This window comes from Canis lupus, chromosome 8, assembly GCF_011100685.1.
Source record: "Canis lupus familiaris isolate Mischka breed German Shepherd chromosome 8, alternate assembly UU_Cfam_GSD_1.0, whole genome shotgun sequence".
NCBI lineage: Eukaryota > Metazoa > Chordata > Mammalia > Carnivora > Canidae > Canis > Canis lupus.
In genome coordinates this window covers 29267066-29286935 of record NC_049229.1, presented here as the reverse complement: position 1 = coordinate 29286935, position 19870 = coordinate 29267066, and the positions used below count along the sequence as shown (strand labels likewise).

The window sequence follows — 19870 nt, the reverse complement described above, 5'->3', positions numbered from 1 at the left end:
GACTATGCATCCCCATGGAAGAGGACAGATACGCACACCTTGCAGGCACTGAAGCCTTGCCTGCACATGCTTTGCAAAGGAGCTCAAGTGGTCAGTTTTCCACAGCAACTGCATGTCTTCTGTGAAAGAAGACGAGGGCCACCTTGTTAAAAATGTGGCCCACCAGGGCAGCCTAGGTGGCTCAGTGGTTTAGCGCTGCCTTCAGTTCAGGGCGTGATCCTGGAGACCCTGGATCGAGTCCCATGTCAGGCTTCTTGCATGGAGCCTGCTTCTCCTCTACCTGTGTCTCTGCCTCTCTCTCTCTCTCTCTCTCTCTGTCTCTCATGAGTAAATAAATAAAATCTTTAAAAAAAATGTGGCCCCACCCACTACTTTCAGGAACAGAGACATAGCTGACTTTCTAACACATAGGAACAGACAGAGAGTTAGGCAAAATGAGGATCCAGAGGAATATGTCCCAAATGAAAAAACAGGACAAAATCACAGAAAGAGACCTACGTGAAAAAGAGATTAGTCATATGTCTGATAGAGAATTTAAAGTAATTCTCACTGGACTTAAGAGTAAGGGACATCAATGAAATCCTTAACACACAGAGAAAAAAGAACCAAACAGATGAAGAACACAATAACTGAAATTCAAAATACACTACATGGAATAAACAGCAAACTGGAAGAAGCAGAAGAATGAATCAGCAACCTAGAATAATGGAAAGTAAACAAGCTAAGCAGTTGAAAGAAAAAAAATATGCAAAAATAGAAGAGGCTTAGGGAACTCAGTGACTCCATCAAGTGTAATAACATTAGCATTAGAGGGACCCCAGGAGAGGAAGAGATAGAAAAGGGATTAGAAAGTTTATTTGAAGAAATAATAGCTGAAAAATTCCCAAATTTGGGGGAAGGAAACAGAAATTCAGATCTGGGAGGCACAGAGATCCCCCAACAAAATCAACCCAAAAGGACCAAATGGAGACACATAGTTGAAATGCAGTGATAAAGAATTTTATAAGCATCAAAACAGTTGCATAAAAGGGAAACCCCATAAAGCTATCAGCAGATTTTTCAAGAGAAACTGCAGTCCAGAAAGGAGAGGCATGATATATTCAAAGTGCTTAAAAGGAAAAAATCTGCAGCAAAGAATATTCTATCCAGCAAGGCTATCATTCAGAATAGAAGGAAAGATAGCTTCCCAGGCAAACAAAAGTTAAAAGAGCTCATGACCACTAAACCAGCCCTACAGGAAATGTTAAAGAGGACTCTATGAGTAGAAAGGAAAGACCATAATTTTAAAAAGTACAAAACAAAAAAGTTGTAAAAATAAGGATATCTATATATCTATAAAAATCAGTTAAGGGACTCACAAAATAAAATGAAGTATGATACCATATACGTAAATATGAGGAAGGGAGGAGTAAAGAATGGGTTTAAACTTAAGCAACCATCAACTTCGTAGACTGCTATATGTAGATGTTATATACAAACCTAATGTAGATGTTATATACAAACCTAACCACAAATCAAAAGCCAGTAACAGACACACAAAAAATAAAGTGTATCACTAAAGAAAGCCAACTTATGGTGTGAGAAGAGAGCAAGAGAATAAAGGAGCAGAGAATATCCACAAAAACAAACACAAAACAATGGCAGTAAATAATAAAATGGCAATAAATACATATCTATCAACAATTATTTTAAATATAAGTACTAAATGCTCTAATCAAAAGACATAAGGTGATGGAATGGATTAAAAAAAACAAGACCCATCTGCATACCACCTACAAGAGACTCACTTCAGACCTAAAGACACATGCAGGTGAAAGTGAGAGGATAGAGAAACATTTATCACACAAATGTAGGTCAAAAGAAAGCTAGTGTAGCAATATTTGTATCAGACAAACTAGACCTTAAAACAAATACTGTAACAATAAACAAAGAAGGACACTATATGATAATACAGACAACAATTCAACAAGCAGATATACCAATTATAAATATTTATACACCCAACATGGGAATACCCAAATACATAAAATTGTTAATAGCAAACATAAAATAAATAGCAAACATAAAAAAAAACTGTTAATAGCAAACATAAAAAAAAATACAATAATAGTAGGGGACTTTAACACGCACTTACATCAACGGGCAGATCATCCAAATAGAAAATCAACAAGGAAACAGTGGCTTTGAATGACACACTGGACCAATGGATTTAACAGACATATCCAGAGGATTCCATCCTAAAACAGCAGAAAAAAAAAACATAATAAGCCACAAAAGAAGCCTCAACAAATTAAAAAAAAGTCAAAGTCATACCATGCATCTTTTCTGACCAAAAACTATAAAACCAGAAACCAACCACAAGGGAAAAAAACCTGGAAAGACTACAAATACATGTAGGTTAAATAACATGCTACTAAACAATGAATGGATCAACCACAAAATCAAAGGGGAAGTAAAAAATTACATGGAAACCAAAGAAAAATACAACAGTCCAAAATCTTAGGGATACAGCAAAAATGGTTCTAAGAGGGAAGTTTATAGCAATAGAGGCCTACCTCAAGAAGCAAGAAAAATCTCACATAAACAACCTAAACTTACACCTAAATGAACTAGAAAAAGAACAAGCACAACTCAAACCCAGGCAAAAGGAAGGAAACAAAAGATTACAGCAGAAATAAGTGATATAGAAACTAAAAAAATAATAGAACAGATTAATAAAACCAGGAGTTAGTTCTTTGAAAGGGTCACCAAAATTGATAAACCTCTACTCAGATTCAGCAAAAAAAGAGAGAGAGTGGAGCACCTGGGTGGTTCAGTCAGTTAAGCATCCAACTCTTGGTTATGATCTTTGGGTCATGGGGCTACATTGGGCTCTGCACTTAGCATGGAATCCACTTGTCCCTCTTCTCCTCCTCCCCCCATTCATGTGCTCTTGCTCTCTCTCTCAGGTAAATAAATAAATAAAATCTTTTTTAAAAAAGAGAGAGAGAGAGAGAAAGCACTCAAACAGAATCAGAAACAAAAGAGAAAAAATAACAAGCAGCATCACAGAAATACAAACAATTATAGGAGAATATTACAAAAAATCATATGCCAACAAAATGGACAACCAAGAAAAAATGAGCAAATTCCTAGAAATATATAACCTCCCAAAACAGATCAGGAAGAAACAGAAAATTTGAAAAGACTGATTACCCCCAATGAAATTGAATCAGTAACCAAAAAATGCCCAACAAGTTACACAGGTGAATTCTATCAAACATTTGAAGAAGAGTTGAAATTTATTTTTCTCCAACTTTTCCAAAAAACAGAAAAGGAAGGAAAACTTCCAAATTCATTCTATGAGGCCAGGATTACCCCAATCCAAAAACCAGATAAAGGCACACCAAAAAAAAAAAAAAAAAAAAAAAGAGAGAGAGAGAGAGAAAGAGAGAGAGAGAGAGAGAGAGAATTATAGGCTGATATTGATACCACTGATGAACATAGATGCAAAAATCCTCGACAAAATACTGGCAAAACAAATTCAACAATACACTTAGAAACTCATTCACCATATTCAATTGGGATTAATTCCTGGGATGCAAGAGTGGTTCAATATTTGCAAATCAATAATGTGATATATTACATCAATAAGGCAAAGGATAAAAACCATATGATCATTTCAAAAGATGCAGAAAAAGCTTCTGACAAAGTACAACATCATTCATGATTAAAAACCCTCAACAAAGTAGGTTTAGAGGGAACATACCTCAACACAATAAAGCCCATATATGAAAAATCCAGAGCTAATATCATTCTCAATGGGGAAAAACTGAGAGCTCTTCCACTAAGGTCAGGAACAAGACAAGGATGTTCACTCTCCCCACTTTTATTCAACATAATACTGGAAATCCTACTACAGCAATCAGACCACAAAAAGAAATAAAAGGCATCTGAATTGGTAAGGAAAAAGTAAGGCTTTCATTATTTGCAAATGACATGATATTCTATACAGAAAACCCAAGACTCCACCAAAAACCTGCTAAAATTGGTAAGTGAATTCAGTAAAGTGGCAAGATAAAAAAAAAACAAAGTACAGATATCTGTTACTCTTCTACACACCAATAATGGAGCAGCAGAAAGAGAAATTAAGGAATCAATCCCATTTACAATTGCACCGAAAATAATAAAATACCTAGGAATAAACCTAATCAAACGGTAAAAGACCTGTGCTCTGAAAACTATAAAACACTGATGAAATAAACTGAAGTTTGACACAAAGATGTTCCATGCTTATGGATCTGAAGAACAAATATTATTAAAATGTCCACAGTACCCTAAGAAATCTACACATTTAATGCAATCCTGTCAAAATACTAACATTTTTCACAGAACTAGAACAAACAATCCTAAAATGTGTATGGAACCACAAAAGACCCAAATAGCCAAAGCAATCTTGAAAAAGAAAAACAAAACTAGAGGTATCACATTCCAGACTTCAAAGTTATATTACAAAGCTACAGTAATCAAAACAATATGGCACTGCACTAAACAGACACATAGATCAATAGGACAGAACAGAAAGCCCAAAAATAAACCCACATTTATATGGTCAACTAATCTTCAACAAAGGAGGCAAGAATATGCAATGGGAAAAAGATAGTCTCTTCAACAAATGGTGCTGGGAAATCTGGACAGCAACATGCAAAAGAATGAAACTGGATCACTTTCCTACACCATACATGAAAATAAACTCAAAGTGGATTAAGGGCCTAAATGTGAGACCTAAAATCATAAGTATCCTAGAAGAGCACACGGGCAATTTTTCTGACATCAGTTGTAGTAACTATATTTTATTTTCAATTTTGAAATTTGTAAATTTTTAAAAAGATTTTATTTATTTATTCATGAGAGACACACAGAGAGAAACAAAGACCTAGGCAGCAGGAGAAGCAGGCTCCCTGCAGGAACCCCAATGTGGGACTTGATCCCAGGACCCTGGAATCATGACCTGAGCCAAAGGCATAAGCTCAACCACTAAGCCACCCAGGCATCCCAGTATTAACTATGTTTTAGATATGTCTCCTGAGGAAAGGGAAATAAAAGCAAAAATAAACCATTGGGACTACATCAAAATAAAAAGCTTCTGCACAGCAAAGAAAACAACCAACAAAACTAAAAGGCAACCTACTGAATGGGAGAAGATATCTACAAATGACATATCTGATAAAGGGTTAGTATTCAAATATATAAAGAACTGATAGAATTCCACACCAAAACAAAAGATAAAAAATATATAATCCAGAATAAAAATGTGTAGAAGAACAGACATTTTTCCAAGGAAGACATCCAGATGGCCAACAGGTATATGAAAAGATGCTCAACATCACTCATCATCAGGGAAGATGCAAATCAAAACTACAATGAGATATAACCTCACACATGTCAGAATGGCTAAAATAAAAAACACAGGAAACAGATGTTGGCAAGGATGTAGAGAAAAAGGAACCCTCTTGCACTGTTGGTGGGAATATAAACTGGTGCAGCCACTCTGGAAAACAGTATGGAGGTTCCTTAAAAATTAAAAATGGAAACTACCCCACAATCCAGTAATCACGCTACTTTGAGTATTTACCCAAAGCATACAAAAATACTAATTCAAAGGAATACATGCACCCCTATATTTATTGCAGTATTATTTACAACAGCCAAATTATGGTAGCAGCCTAAGTGTCCACTGATTGATGAATGGATAAAGAACATGTGAATGGAAAAAGTATACGAATAGTATACTTATCTTTTATTAATTTTTAATTCCAACATAGTTAATACACAGTGTTATATTCTTAGTTTCAGGTATGCAATAGAGTGATCCAACAATTCTATACATTACTTAGTGCTCTTTATGATAAGTGTACTTTTTAATCTCCATCACCTATTTCACCTATTTCACTCATCCCTGACCCACCTCCCCTCTGATAACCATCAGTTTGTTCTCTATAGTTAAGAGCCTGTTTCTTGGTCTCTCATTCTTTTTTCCCCCATGCTCATTCCCCTATTTTTTGTTTCTTAAATTCCACATGTGAGTAAATTATGCGGTATTTGTATTTCTCTGAGTGACTTATTTTACTTAGAATTGTACTCTTTAGCTCTATTCATTTCGTTGCAAATGGCAAGATTTCATTATTTTTTATGGCTGAATAATATTCCATTATATATGTGTGTGTGTATACACATGTGTATATATATATATATATATATATATATATATACACACACACACACACACACACCCCTATCTTTTTTATCTATTCATCATTCAATGGACACTTGGGCAAGTTTCATAATTTGGCTATTGTAGATGATGCTACTATAAATATCGATGATGCTACTATGAATCCCTTTGATTTAGTATTTTTGTATCCTGTGGGTAAATACCTAGTAGCACAATTGCTGGATCACAGGGTAGTTCTATTTTCAACTTTTTGAGGAACCCCCATACTGTTTTCCAGAGTGGCTGCAACAATTTGCATTCCTACCAACAGTGCAAGAGAGTTCCCCTTTTTCCACATCCTCACCAACAGCCTGTTGATTCTTATGTTGTTGATTTTTGCTATTCTACAGGTGTGAGGTTTTGCATGTAGTGCTGCGCTGTAACTGCCTCTCATCAGATCATGAGAACCAATTCTTAAATATTTAGAAATTTTGCAATCCTATTGCTAAACAGTTGGTAGATTGAACTCAGCCATTTTTTAGGAGTATTTACACTATAGAAATTGACAAACAGTACAAATCAGGGGTTTATTTAATCATTCTGGTATACCCAAATGATGCTGGTGTGCTATATTTTTCTAGTTTAAAAGTTTCCCCTAGGGGCAGCCCCGGGTGGCTCAGCGGTTTAGTGCTGCCTTTGGCCCAGGGCATGATCCTGGAGACCCGGGATCCAGTCCCACGCCAGGGTCCCTGATGGAGCCTGCTTCTCCCTCTGCCTGTGTCTCTGCCTCTCTCTCTCTCTCTCTTTTTCTGTCTCTCATGAATAAATAAATAAAATCTTTAAAAACAATAAAAAATAAAAAGTTCCCCCCTAGACAGCAAACTGACCTACAGGTTAAATCTGGCCTGTCACATGTTTTTGTGAATAAGGTTTTATTAGAATCCACCCATTGGGGATCCCTAGGTGGCTCAATGGTTTAGCGCCTGCCTTCGGGCCAGGGCCAGGGCGTGATCCTGGAGACCTGGGATCGGGTCCCACATCGGGCTCCCTGCATGGAGCCTGCTTCTCCCTCTGCCTCTCTCTCTCTCTCTCTGTGTGTGTGTCTGTCATGAATAAATAAATAAAATATTTAAAAAAAGAACCCACCCATTTGTCCATTTGTTTACATACTGTCAATGACTGTTCTTATGCTATAACAGCAGAGTTGAGTGGTCATGACAGAGATCAGAGCCTAAAATATTTACTATCTGGCTCTTCACTGAAAAAGATATGGTAAACAAAAACTATGTTGAGCAAGGGTAACAGACATGCCAAATGATAATAAATTATAGTTTGAACAGAATTCATCAGAAACTTCCATCTTGGAAAAGTGCTTTTTCCATATTCTTCTACACACAAAGCCTAAAATCTTATAGCCATTTGTTTTTTTAATACTCTAAGATATCTAGCAACAGTATACATTTGGTAGATAACCTCTTTTTGTTAAAAGGGTAAACAATTATATTTATGCATAAATATTTTGGAGAAGATGCACAAAGCTCTTGTAACATTAGTTGCCCCTGAAAAGAGGAACTGGGTAACTTATGGGCAGGGAAAAAATAGTTTTCACTTTATATCCTTTTCTATTTCTTGAATCTTAAACCATGTGTTTATATGGCCTACTTAAAAAATAAATAACATGTTTAAAAAGTATTGGCTAAGAAGAGATTTAGGAATCTCAATCCTTTCTTCTAAGAGGCACCCTGGTGTAATAGAAAGAGCATTGTTTTGAGATTTAAAAAAGAAAAAAAAAGAAGATATGGTTCCAAAACCTGGTCTGCTACTTATTAGTTTTGTGATGTTGGCCGAGTTCCTTAAATTAGCTGAATTTCAGCTTGGACATTAATAAAATCAGTATAACAAAAGCTACTTTGTGAGGATTAGACATTATATAAAACTGCCTTGTACTTACTAAATGGTAGCTATTATTCTTTGGATTTCAATTATCCCTGCTATCCATTACCATCAATTATGTTTTGGATGTTGATTAAAGGGAGCCTGAGGTATGAGGTGTAGAAGAGTCTTAATTTACAGATATCAACTAACGACCTGTGGGGGAAAAGCAATCAGTCATTTAAAAATTGTATTCAAAAAGGGTGTTGCCTGTGTTCTCCTCTAGGATTTTGATGGAATCTTTTCTCACATTTAGATCTTTCATCCTTTTTGAACTCAGCCACAGTAACTTCTTGCAAGATACATCCACGAAGGCAAAAGAAACAAAAGCAAAGATGAACTATTGGGACTTCATCAAGATAAGAAGCTTTTGCACAGCAAAGGATACAGTCAACAAAACTAAAAGACAACCTACAGAATGGGAGAAGATATTTGCAAATGATGTATCAGATAAAGGGCTAGTTTCCAATATCTATAAAGAACTTATTAAACTCAACACCAAAGAAACAAACAATCCAATCATGAAATGGGCAAAAGACATGAAGAGAAATCTCACAGAGGAAGACATAGACATGGCCAAGATGCACATGAGAAAATGCTCTGCATCACTTACCATCAGGGAAATACAAATCCAAACCACAATGAGATACCACCTCACACCAGTGAGAATGGGGAAAATTAACAAGGCAGGAAACCACAAATGTTGGAGAGGATGCGGAGAAAAGGGAACCCTCTTACACTGTTGGTGGGAATGTGAACTGGTGCAGCCACTCTGGAAAACTGTGTGGAGGTTCCTCAAAGAGTTAAAAATAGACCTGCCAAAAAAAAAAAAAATAGACCTGCCCTACGACCCAGCAATTGCACTGTTGGGGATTTACCCCAGATACAGATGCAATGAAATGCCGGGACACCTGCACCCCGATGTTTATAGCAGCAATGGCCACAATAGCCAAACTGTGGAAGGAGCCTCGGTGTCCAACGAAAGATGAATGGATAAAGACGATGTGGTTTATGTATACAATGGAATATTACTCAGCCATTAGAAATGACAAATACCCACCATTTGCTTCAACATGGATGGAACTGGAGGGTATTATGCTGAGTGAAGTAAGTCAATCAGAGAAGGACAAACATTATATGGTCTCATTCATTTGAGGAATATAAATAATAGTGAAAGGGAATATAAGGGAAGGGAGAAGAAATGTGTGGGAAATATCAGAAAGGGAGACATAACATAAAGACTCCTAACTCTGGGAAACGAACTAGGGGTGGTGGAAGGGGAGGAGGGCGGGGGGTGGGGGTGAATGGGTGACGGGCACTGAGGGGGGCACTTGACAGGATGAGCACTGGGTGTTATTCTGTATGTTGGCAAATTGAACAATAAAAAATAAATTTATTTTAAAAAAATTGTATTCAGGTGCTTTTTGGGTCTTCGAGTGCAAAAGTCCAAGGGGTTTTCAAGGCTTCGTAAGAACTATCCCAAGAGATCAAGCAATCAATGGCATTTAATAATGGCCCAAAATCCACAATGCATTTTCATACTGGTTCTCTCTCCTCTGCTTTGCTTCTCCTTTTCTGCCCTTGTATCTTGGAACTGCTTGCCCTAATAAAGTAACAGCTCATGAGTCTTTTGCCTCAGCTTATGTATACTTCTGGGGGAAGCTCAAGCTAAGACCCGGGACAACCTAATTCTTTTCCTTTTTTATTTTATTATTTTTTAAGATTTTATTCATTTATTCATGAGAGACACAGAGGGAGAGGCAGAGACATAGGCAGAGGGAGAAGCAGGCTCCATGCAGGGAGCCCATTGTGGGACTCCATCCTGGGACTCCGGGATCAAGCCCTGAATCAAAGGCAGTTAGATGCTCAACCGCTGAGCCACCCAGATGTCCCTCTTCTCCTTTTTTTAAAAAAGATTTTATTTACTTAACTTGACAGAGAGAGAGAGAGCACAAGCAGGTGGAGCAGAAGGTAGAGGGAGAGGGAGAAATAGGCTCCCTGCTGAGCAGAAAGCCTGATACAGAGGCTCAATCCCAGGATACAGAGATTATGACCTAAACTGAAGGTGGATGCCTAACAACCCAGGTGCCCTGGGCCTGCCTAATTCTACTGAAGAGAGTCTGGGACTTTGTAGCAGATACTGTTGGTGCCCTACTTTCACGCCTTAATATTACAGGGCCTGCTTTCTTGACTGCCAGTATTTGCATCTCTTGTTCTGTTGGAGGGCTTATCTTTATCACCCTCAATCAATATATTCTCCCATTGTATGAGATCTCTTTTACTTTCTTGATGGCATAGTTTTCTCTACAAGTTTTTAATTTTGATGAAGTGCAATTTTTCAAATTTATTTTATCACTTGTCTTTTAGGGATTGTATCTCAGAGACCACTGCCTAACCCAAATTCACTAAGATTTACTACTATGTGTTCTTCTAGTGTTGTTGTTGTTGTTGTTGTTTTTAAGATTTTATTTATCTATTCATGAGAGACATAGAGAGAGAGAGAGGCAGAGACATAGGCAAAGGGAGAAGCAGGCTCCATGCAGGGAGCCTGATATGGGACTCGATCCCGGAACTCCAGGATCACTCCCTGGGCCAAAGGCAGACTCTACTCAACTGCTGAGCCACCCAGGTGTTCCCTTCTAGTGGTTTTATAGCTTTTTTACACTTAGGTCTATGATCCATTTTTAGTCAACTTTTGTGTAGGGTTCCGGTAAGAGTCTAATTTCATTCTTTCACATGTGGATATTCAGTTGTCCCAGAACCATTTGTTGAAGACATTATTTTTTTCTCCATTGAATTATCTTGGCACCCTTGTGGGAAATCAATTGGCCTTAAAGGAAGGGTTTATATATAGATTTTCCATTTTATTCCATTGACCTATAGATCTATCTTCATGCCATGACCACAGTGTCTTGATACTGTAGTTTTGCAATAGGTTTCAAATTGGGAAGTATGAGTCCTCCAACTTTGGACTTCAAGACTTTTGGCTGTCATCTTTGCTTCCTGATTTATACTTTCTAGATCTTCTTTAAGAAATCCTTTTGGACTTCAAAGCCAGAAAATATTTTTCTGTAATAGTTTTCAAGAAGTTTTATCCTTTGTCCTTCTCATTCCAGTCATTGATTTATTTGGACTTTATTCTAGTGCATGGTAGGAAGGAGGGGTTTAAATGTCATGTTTTTCAATTGTTTCAATGCTTTTTTTTAAGTCTGCTTTTTCTTTCACTGATCTACAATAAAAGCCTGTCACAAATCAATTTTCCACATAAGTGTGGTTTTGTTTAGGTATCCAGTTCTATTCTATTCGTCATTTTTTTCTATCCCTGAACCAGCAACACAGTGCCTTAATTATTATACCTTTTATTTTTAGATATTACAAGGTTTTTTTGTTTGTCACTATTAGATGTCTGAATTTTAAATCAGTTTTTTAGACTGGTGGTTCATATCCATCAGCTTATTCAACTTTAGTACCAGTCTCATCCCCAGCAGCTTTTCCAGAACTACTACCCTCACCATGAAGCTCCATGAGCTTTTCCAATTCACACTTGGGCTTCTTCATCATTTTTACTTTTCTAACAAAGACATCATGGAGTGGATAAATAGATTGGCAAGCCTTTTCTTTGTCTTTTTCCATATGCTGCTTGAAATTGATTTAGTGATTAATTCAAGTCATTTGTCTACACCTCTTGGGTCATGATTTCCGTCATCTTTTTCCAAATTTAGCAGATCTGTTGGTGCTGAACCTAAGAGGTCTTCTAAATCTGACTGTTGTGATTTTTAGTAAAACCAACACAAAATAGGTAAAGCAAATAACCAACAGTAGTCTTGACAACAACATGAGCTTCAATCAGGGTCTGCCATTTTTTGACCACGGAGCACATTTATGACAGTTTAAGATTAGTCAGGCAGTTTTTGTCCTGAACATCCTCAGTAGCAGCTTGGATTTTCTAAATGCAACATCATCATTCTACCTGCAGAAAAGCTTAGTTCAAAAACACTACCCTCAAGGCCATTAGATGCAAGTTTGGATCCTTGAGTTCTTATAGCTAGTATATTTAGAATATTTCTAATACTGAACATAGCTGGTGCTTTCACATCATACCAATCTTTCTTAGAAAATGGATCGACCCTTTCTTTTTTACTCCCTTCTGGCCATCTTTTGTAAGGTTCTTGCTTTTTCCAACCACCATGATGCTGTTCAGGGAGCCAAAAGGCTTAGTTATGATAGCTTTTTAATAAGGTAACCTGTAAGGCAAATCTTTCCACCTTGTTCTTCTTCATAAGTATATTTATGGCTCTTACATATAAATTACATAGTTTGACAATTTACACGTACACAAACACACACTTATTTCATTTGGATTTTGGCTGGAATTGCATTGAATTTACAAATCATTTTGGGAAAAAATTATTTTTAAAAATATTGAGTCCTATAATCAAGAAGTATGATCATTTACTTAGATTGGGCTGTACAGTGTTGTAGAGTTCCAGGGTTGTCTTTCTCACCCAAAGATTCACTTAGATCTTTTCTCCTTTATGCTACCTTCTTCTTTCTGAGATTAATGAGAATGCTTTCAATATATCAAATTAAGAATAATGTTAGCTTTCTGAGATTAATGAGAATGCTTTCAATATATCAAATTAAGAATAATGTTAGCTGCTGTATTTGGCCTGTAACCTTTATCTGGTTAGAATGGCCCTTTTTATTTATTAAGAGGTTTTAAAATTCAAATTGTTGAATTTAATCAAACACAGTTTATTTTTAATATTAAACGAAACCTGGATTTGTGAGATAAACTCATCCTGGTAATGATGTATTATCTCCTTTGCATACTGTCAGGTTCCATTTTCTAACTGAACTTATTTAGGATTTTCACTAAGGTCATGACAGGTCATCTATTGTCTGAGGTTATACTGATAGCAAGGTTATACTAGCTTTATTTTTTTTACTTCTTATTTTTTTTAAGACTTTATTATTTATTCATGAGAGAGAGAGAGAGAGAGAGGCAGAGACACAGGTGGAGGGAGAAGAAGGCTCCATGCAGGTAGCCCAAAGTGGGACCCGATCCTGAGTCTCCAGGATCACGCCCTGGACTGAAGGCAGCGCTAAACCGCTGAGCCACCCGGGCTGCCTTTATTTTTAAAAAGTTAGAAGTTGACTTTTTTTTTTTAATTATTTCTTTATTCATTAATGGGAGACACACAAAGAGAGAGAGAGAGAGACAGACAGAGAGATAGAGAGAGAGAGAGGCGCACAGACACAGGCAGAGCGATAAGCAGGCTCCATTCCCGGGAGCCCGACGCGGGACTCGATCCCACGCCTCCAAGATCACACCCTGGGCGGAAGGTGGCGCCAAACCGCTGAGCCACCGGGGCTGCCCAGATCTTTTTCTATTCACTTGTATAATTTGTATACTACTGGAATTGTAAGGTCATTCACTGATAGAACTCTGGGTTTGAAGCTTGCTTTGCACAAAGATTTTATTTTCTTTATTTTTTTATCTTTTAAATAAAGATTATTTATTCATGAGAGACACAGAGAAGAGGCAGAGACATAGGCAGAGGGAAAGCAGGCTCCTCACAAGGAGCTCAATGCGAGACTTGATCTCAGAATACCAGGATCATGCCCTGAGCCAAAGGCAGGCGCTAAACCACTGAGCCACCCAGGTATCTCTGCATAAAGTTTTTTTTTAAATTTTTATTTATTTATGATAGTCACAGAGAGAGAGAGAGAGAGAGGCAGAGACACAGGCAGAGGGAGAAGCAGGCTCCATGCACCGGGAACCCGACGTGGGATTCGATCCCAGGTCTCCAGGATCGGGCCCTGGGCCAAAGGCAGGCACCAAACCGCTGCGCCACCCAGGGATCCCCAACAAAGATTTTAATTTACTAACCATTTATATTATGCTTAATGAATGGTTTAAATTTACTAACCATTTATATCATGGTTATTACATTAGTAGTTATGGAACTACTATTCAGATATTCAATTTATTTTTGAGATAGGAAGAACTTCTGCAGGAAATCATATTTTCTAAAACTATCAATTTTAATCTAATTTTAAAAAACTTTAGCATAAATTTATCTTTTGAATGTTGGAAGAGTTTCTAAGCCCCCCTTCTCACTTCTACTATTGTTTATTTGTGCATTCTTTTTTTTTAACCAACCTTGCTAGAAGTTTGCTTTTAGTATCCTTTTACTTGAGCCTTGTACAATTTTGTTTATTATGTAATTTTCTTCTCTTATTGTTTCCTTCTGTTTTGTTCATTCTGCTGTTTCTTTTCTTAAGTTTTATGCTTTCAGCATTCATTTTTAGCCATTCTTCACTATTAGGAGCATTTACCACAGTAAGTTTCCCTCTAAGCTCTGTTTAGCAGTTTTTCAGTTACAGAACTTCCATTTCACTTTGTTTTTCTAGTTTCCATTTTTCTGTTGAGCTTCCCCATCTGTTCAGTCACACCTCTAAGGGAAACTCCATCTTTTTCTTTAAATTCTTGAACATATTTATAATAACTGCTTTAAAGTACATATCTATTTAGTCCAACATCCACGATCATCTTTGTTTCTACTATTTTTTCTCTTAATGGTCATATTTCCCTTCTTCTTGAGTTACTTGTCTAGTAATTTCTCCCTTGTGTAGAACAATTTTAGCTGCTACACTGTGAAGAACTGTATTATATTTATTTAAAGTATGTTGAGTTTTGTTCTGGTAGGCTGTTCATTACAGTGTTCACCTTGATCCTATTCTGGTTTTGTCATACTCCTAGGGCATGTGATAAGATCTCTCTAGTGTGAATGGATTGAAATTCCACATTCTTCCAGCACTGACATTTGTGTTAAGTTCTCAGTCACTACTGGTAGGTCTCACCTGGGCTCACTTTACACATATGCAAACACTTAGCCATACTCCTAATGATAACCTTCCCACAGATCTTTGAGATTCCCTCCTTCACAGCTCAACCATCTAAGGTATACTGATCCACAAATTGCAGCCATCTCAGCAGCCTTGATCCCAGGACCCTGGGATCATGACCTAAGCTGAAGACAGATGCTTAACCGACTGAGCCACCGCAGGTGCCCCAAGTTTCAGGTTTTAATATTATAGTAATGCTACAGAAAGAATTAAGTCTGAGTTCTAATACTGACGGTACCACTTAATATCTGGCTTTTTTTGTTTGTTTTTAGAGTTTTCAATGTTCAGAATCTCAATTTCCTTATCTACACAGTACAGATAAACACAGAATAAGCCTTCATTTAAATTTTTTCCTTCTCTTTGTAATTTTATTAGAGTTCTTTCAACACGGTTTTTCAAAAGTATTCCACTTCAAAAAATATATATTCTGCAATTTTTGGGTAGAATATTTTATATATGCCCATTGAAACAAGCATATTAGTTTGTTTTGCTCAAATTTTCTATAATCTTGTCAATCTTGCTTTTTTGTGTGCTTGATGTATCACTGAGAAATAGGTGTTGAAATCTCTTATTATGATTGTAGGATTTGTCTCTTAACTCCTTGTTCCTGGTGATTTGCTCCTTTTATCCTATCTAGTGATCCTCTTTAGTCATGCTTTTTGCTTTAAAATCTTACATTTTCTGGTATTCATAGATTTATACTAGCTTTGTTTTGCTTAGTATTTACCTGATATATATTTTATGCTCCTTTATTTTCAATGTTTCTATATTCTTATTTATTTATTTATTTTTATTTTTTTTATATATTCTTATTTTTAACTCTATATTTTGCAAAGATTAAAAAACCATTTGTAGACATTCAGTTCAATCCTGTTTCATTACTATGAAACAGGTGTCCCCTAGCAACATGTGGTAATAATAGCTTGTGATAAAATACACTTCATCCTTCATAATAGTTTTCTCCTTTTTTGTTCCATTGTGGAAATTGATACAACACAGGGAAGATGGGTAGCTCCAGGGAAGGAAGTTATTGAGTTATTAGAAAAATAAAGTATAAGAAATGAAGAAAATTCAAGCTATGGGAGTGATCTTCAGATAAAATTAGATCTTACATGAGAGATCTAAGGATAAAAGAAAAGTTAAGGTTTTACAATCTATAACAAAGAGGAGAAAAAGCAAAAGGAAAAAAAAAAAAAGAGGGCTTCAAACTGTTCAATTTAAAGCTGGAACCAGGACAACACTTAAGATCTGACCTAAAAAGATCTGAAATACCCAAGAATAGGAAGGTAAAAGACCACTGAAAGGTTTAAATATCAGGGCGCCTGAGTGATTGATTCAGTCAGTTAAGCATCTGCCTTCAGCTCAGGTCATGGTCCTGGGGTCCTGGGATTGAGCCCCCTGCGTCAGGCTCCCTGCTCAGCAGAGAGCCTGCTTCTCTCTATCCCTCTACTCCTCCCCCTGCTTGTGCTCTCTCTTGTACACTCTATCTCAAAGAAGGACAGGACAAGGACAGGACAGGGAAAGGGAAAGGGAAAAGGAAAAGGAAAAGGAAAAGGAAAAGGAAAAGGAAAAGGAAAGGTATAAATGTCACCCAGAATTTAAAAAGCAAGACTTAGGGATCAAGTTATAAGCATGATTTTGATATGAACCTGCATTTGCAGGGTGCCTAGGTGGCCCAGTTGGTTAAGCGTCTGCCTTTGGTTCAGGTCATGATCCTGGGGTCCTGGGATTGAGCCCCCAGCATTGAGCCTGCTTCTCCCACTCCCTCTACCTCTGCTTGTGCTCTCTGTCAAATAAATAAATAAAATATTTTTAAAAAAGAATCTGAGGGATCCCTGGGTTTAGTGCTTGCCTTTGGCCCAGGGCATGATCCTGGAGTCCTGGGATCAAGTCTCACATCAGGCTCCCTCCATGGAGCCTGCTTCTCCCTCTGCCTGTGTCTCTGCCTCTCTCTCTCTCTCTCTCTCTCTCTCTCTCTCTCTCTCTCTTTCTCTCTGTGTCTATCATGAATAAATAAAATCTTTTAAAAAAAATCTGTACTTTCATATCTATGTGTAATCTAAACCCTGAGATTTTTATATTCAAAATGGCTGATTGTGTATGCTATGTGCTGGTCAACTATGATTCATGATTCTCCTTCCTGAACTTTATCTTCCTCCAGTATTCCTTATTTAAATAAATAGCATCCACCCATTTCCGTAAGCCAGAAATCTGGAAGTCATCCTTGATTCATCTTTCCCTCACAATCAAATCCTATTGATTCTGTCTCTTAAATATCTCTTGAATCAGTTCACTTTTTCCTCCTCCTCTTTGCCAACCCTGTCATTCACTTCCTCCAATTGTCTCCTGTTTCCCTACATCTATGACTTGGGCACCATTCTGCTCAGAGTGCCTAGAATGATCTTTTAAAAATGCAAGTGATTATGTCACTTCCTGCTTAAACATATAAAACAAGAAACAAACAAAAAATTTCAATGGTTTTCCATTTCTCTCAGAATTAAGACCAATCCCTTAATAAGGTGTCTGAGATCTGGATTTTGTCTCTCTAAACTGTAACCATGTTGGCTTTCCTTTCAGTATCTCAAAATCCATCAGCGCTATTCCCTCTGCTTAAATCACTTTCCTTACACTCTTCGCTTAGCCAACTCCTCATTTTTCTTGTTAATAGCTTTGATATATCTAAAATCTATTCCGATTCCCAATATACATTACCTAGTCCCCTGTTGAAAGTTCCGATTAGCATTCTGTACATTTGCATCAACTGAGTACATTTGTAAATACTTGTATAAAGTTGGTCTCCCTTGCTCTTTATACATGAGGACTGGAACTGTCTTATCCCTCTTTGTATCTCCAGTCCCTAGCTGGAATGACCTCAACTGGTGAATGACCAACTTACTAAAAAAAATGAATGAATAAATGATAATTGAGCAAAGAATTTATGATAGGGCAGAGCAGTGTAAAAACCTGCTGTCTGCAGGTCAAAATTTAAGGAAATTCTCCCTTCAGAGGAGGATTAGCAATGAAAATGGGGAACACTCTTTTCAAGGGCACCATGAATGGTTCAATTATTATTTATTCTTCCTTTTGCTCAAGTTTTTGCTGAGAAGAACGAGGCTCACAAATTTGGTATACCCAAAACATACCAGTAAAGTGCAGAAGGAAGAAAGTCTGTATCTCCATTTTTTTCAGATGAGGAAATTGAGATTCAGAGATCAAAATTTCTATTTACAGTCTCAGAGTAGTTTGGTGACCTGTGACTTATCATTTTCTATGTTTGATGCTGAGGTATGAACACTATATTCCAAAACTGTTTTTATGATTTGGATAGTCTGATACCGAAAATGTAATCATTCCGAACCCTAAAAATATTTCTAACTTAATGTCAGTATAATGCAGTAATTCTTCCTTCCTGAGGTAATGACATTCTCAAAATAGAGATTTTACCTCATATAAAATAGATTATAACTGGAGTGAACTAAATTATGAAAACAAAACTTTTTTTATGTACCATATTTCCAAGTTATCTGTGCTATGGAAGTGCAATTTGTAATTCTCTTTTCTTTGGCCACAGCTCTTCCAACATAGCTTCCCAACAGTGTCATACATTTTCTTCTTAACATTATGTTCCAGTTGTGTGACTAACACTGACAAATTTGTCTGTAACAAGAGTCTTCCTTGACCAGCCTGTCACCACTTCCCCTAAATGCAGGGTGGTTCTAAGTGAGTGATCTTTCAGAGACACTCCTCATTGGTGTCTGGGTGTTACCTCATAATCTAGCCAAATAACTTTTACAGAGTTCAGTAAACTCTTTGGGCTGAATAAGGCTGATTTCATTTTTTATTTCAATCACAATCATCTAAATTGTTAAGACTCTCTGTCATCTTAAGGAAAAACTGACAGAATTTACTCACAATGTTTGTGCAACGTAGCCTAGTTGTATGGCAACAAAGTAAACCACTGAAAAAACAAATTTTTTAGGGGAAGAATCATAAGTATGTGACTAAGAAAGGTCTATTCAAATTATACTTCAATTTAGCCAATTACTTGAAAAAAATACTTGAAGTATTTTTAAACCAGTTCTCTAATACTCAAAACTTTTAAATTGCTTATAGATATATTTTGTGCAGCTTATTTATTAATTTTTTTCATTCTCGATATAGGAAAATACTGTTAGAATTATTAGCAATTGAGGTTATATTTAAATGAAAGTCACCACTAAGTTTTATTTCTCAATCTGTAATTTTTATAGGGAATTGATTATATATGTCTAATCACTTTAAAGGGAATGAGAGGTATAAAAAGTAAGACAGAATTAAAAGTTCAACAAATAGGGACGCCTGCATGGCTCAGTGGTTGAGCATCTGCCTTTGGTTCAGGGTGTGATCCTGGAGTCCCTGGATGGAGTCCCATATCAGGCTCCCTGCCTGAGCCTGTTCTCCCTCTGCCTGTTTCTCTGCCTCTCTCTCTCTCTGTCTCTCATGAATAAATAAATAAAAACTTAAAAAAAAAAGTTTAACAAATAATTGGAAAGGTAAGATTAACATACATAATGCAATTATGCAGTGATGAACAACAATCCTAATCGAATGCTGGATTGTATAGGAACTAGTCAATGAGGATGTAGAGAAACAAAGCAGTTAAAATACTGTTTCTGAGGAGATAAATTGGTAAAACTTTTCCTTTTTTAAAAAAAGATTGAGAATATTTATTATATTTATTATTTATTTAATTTTCTGTTTTTCTTTTCCAAAATACTGATATAAAATCTGGATGTCAGCTTTACAACCAGTTTTATTTTTCATTTTTAATTATTTTCATAGAAAATTTGAAAC

At 36.6% G+C, this 19870-nt stretch overlaps 1 long non-coding RNA gene across 3 annotated transcripts in view; it reads right to left on the bottom strand.

Annotated features, from left to right (window-relative positions):
• LOC106559102 overlaps window positions 1-19870 on the bottom strand; it is a 155165-nt gene that overhangs the window by 115422 nt on the left and 19873 nt on the right. The window contains exon 3 of one of the 3 annotated variants that reach the window (XR_005363257.1): window positions 1765-2237. The exons of the other annotated variants lie outside the window; for them this stretch is intronic. This is a non-coding gene — a long non-coding RNA (uncharacterized LOC106559102). Of the gene's footprint in view, window positions 1-1764; window positions 2238-19870 lie in introns of those variants that run through there. 3 annotated transcript variants of the gene reach the window in all.